A 2,968-nucleotide genomic window follows, 5' to 3' on the forward strand; every position below is an offset into this window, starting at 1 on the left:
AATGAAGGCTGGGGAGATGGGCTTAGTGATTAAGGTACTTACCTGTGAAGCCTAAGGACCCAGATTTGATTCCCTAGTACCAACATAAGCCAGATGCACATGGTGGTGTATGTGTGTCTAGAGTTTATTTGTACTGGTGTGCCCATTCTCTCTCTCTTTCTCTCTCACACAGTCTGTTTCTAATAAATAAAAAGCCAGCCATGGTGGCACACACCTTTAATTCCAGCACTTGGGAGGCAGAGATAGTAGGATTGCTGTGAATTCAAGGTCACCCTGAAACTATAGAGTGAATTCCAGGTCAGCCTGGGCTACAGTGAAACCCTACCTCAAAAATAAAAAAAATAGGGCTGGAGAGATGGCTTAGCCGTTAAGCGCTTGTCTGTGAAGCCTAAGGACCCCGGTTCAAGGCTCGGTTCCCCAGGTCCCACGTTAGCCAGATGCACAAAGGGGTGCATGTGTCTGGAGTTCGTTTGCAGAGGCTGGAATCCCTGGTGCGCCCATTCTCTCTCTCTCCCTCTATCTGTCTTTCTCTCTGTGTCTGTCGCTCTCAAATAAATTAAAAAAAATAAAATAAAAATAAAAAAAATAATAGGGCTGGAGAGATGGCTTAGTGGTTAAGCGCTTGCTTGTGAAGCCTAAGGACCCTGGTTCGATGCTCAATTCCCCAGGACCCACATTAGCCAGATGCACAAGGGGGCGCACGAGTCTGGAGTTCGTTTGCAGTGGCCAGAGGCCCTGGGGTGCCCATTCTCTCTATCTGCCTCTTTCTCTCCCTGTCATTCTCAAACAAATAAATAAACAAAGAAAAAATTATAGAAAAATAATAATAAATAAATAAATAAAATCTCAATAAATAAATAAAATAAATATTAAAAAAAGAAATAAAATGAAAGGAGCCGGATGTGGTGGCATGCACCTTTAATCCCAGCACTGGGGAGACTGAGGTAGGAGGATCACCATGAGTTCAAGAGTTCAAGGCCGCCCTGAGACTACATAGTGAATTAACCTGGGCTAGAGCGAGACCCTACCTTGAAAAACCAAAAGAAAAAAAAAAAAGGCATAATAGAATAGGAAAACTAAGAGAAACTAGAAAACACAAAACTGAGAACAGGTCTCCTGAAAAACATAAATATAAAGGGCTCTGAGGGAATTAGCCAATCTATAATTGAATACTTAGCTAAAACATCTTACTAAGAGTACATTAAAAATGTTTTCAAAGGCTGGGTGTGGTGGCGCATGCCTTTAATCCCAGCACTCGGGAAGCAAAAACATTGACCTATTTAGTTACTAGTAGATTCTTAGGAGTTCACTTTAAGGAGAAGAAAACTATGTTTATGATATTAAGCTCTGAGTTTAAGGTTGAAAGTGAAATGAAGGAACTTAAAAAGCTGGACTATGAAATAGTGGTTTCTTTTTTAAATATATATTTTTTTTAATTTTTATTTATTGATTTGCAAGCAGGCAGGGAGAGAGAGAGAGAGGACAGAGAGAAGGAGAATTGTGTGCCCCTTGTGCATTTGGCTGGGAAATTGAACCTGGGTCTTCTGGCTTCGCAGGCAAACACCTTAAGTGCTAAGCCATCTCTCCAGCCCAAATAATGATTTCTTGAACATAAAAAAACTACCAACTCCTTAGCATCACTTTCAAATTTTTTCAGATGCAGAAGTATACTGTCACACATTTTATATCAAATTGGGTAGCAAGTCTTGAGGTAGTCGAAGAAGTTATCTGATCACAGAAGAATCTACAAATAAATAATTTTTATTTATTTTTTATTATTGACAACTTCCATAATTATAGGCAATAAACCATGATAATTCCCTCCACCTACTTTCCTCTTCAGAACTCTACTCTCCATCATATCTCCTCCCCTTCTCAATCCAAGAATTATTATTATTATTTGGTTTTTTGAGGTAGGGTTTCTATTCTAGCCCAGGCTGACCTGCAATTCACTATGTAGTCTCAGGGTGGTCTCGAAGTCATGGCAATCTTCCTACCTCTGCCTCCCAAGTGCTGGGATTAAAGGTGCATGCCACCATGCCCAGCTAGAATTATTATTTTTAAAGACTTTATTCATTAGAGTATGTGGGTATGTTTATGTGCATGTGAACTGCATGGGCATGTACCAAGGTGTGCTTGTGAAGCTCAGATGACAAGTTTTTTTTGTTTTGTTTTGTTTTTAATGTATTTTGGCTGTGCGTGGTGGTACATGCCTTTAATCCCCGCACTCAGGAGGCAGAGGTAGGAGGATGACCGTGAGTTCAAGGCCACCTTGAGACTACATAGTGAATTCCAGATCAGCCTGGACTAGAGTGAGACCCTACCTCTGGATAAAACAAAGGGGGGAAAATGTATTTTAAGGACCGAGTGTGGTGACGAACACCTTTAATCCCAGCACTTGGGAGGCAGAGGTAGGAGGACCACTATGAGTTGGAGGCCAGCCTGAGACTAGTGAATTTCAGGTCAGCTTGGGCTATTGCAAGACCCTACCTCAAAAAACAAAAACAAAAACAAAAACAAAACAAATGATAGATCAATCGATGATAGATAGATAGATAGATAGATAGATAGATAGATAGATAGATAGATAGGAGAAAGAATAGGCAAACCATGGCCTCTAGCCACAGCAAATGAACTCCAGATGCCTGCATCACCTTGTGCAGCTGGCTTACATGGGTACTAAGCAATTGAACCTGGGTCCTTGGACTTCACAGGCAAGCTCCTTAAACGTTAAGCCATCTCTGCAGCCCTCAGAGGACAATTTTGAGTGTGTCCTGCGGGTCCATCTCACTTGAGGCAGAGTTTCTGCATGTTGCTGTGCTGTGTCAGCCCTCAGAGGACAATTTTGAGTGTGTCCTCAGGTCCATCTCACTTGAGGCAGAGTTTCCGCATGTTGCTGTGCTGTGTCAGCCCTCAGAGGACAATTTTGAGTGTGTCCTCGGGTCCATCTCACTTGAGGCAGAGTTTC

This window comes from Jaculus jaculus, chromosome 6, assembly GCF_020740685.1.
Source record: "Jaculus jaculus isolate mJacJac1 chromosome 6, mJacJac1.mat.Y.cur, whole genome shotgun sequence".
Lineage (NCBI taxonomy): Eukaryota > Metazoa > Chordata > Mammalia > Rodentia > Dipodidae > Jaculus > Jaculus jaculus.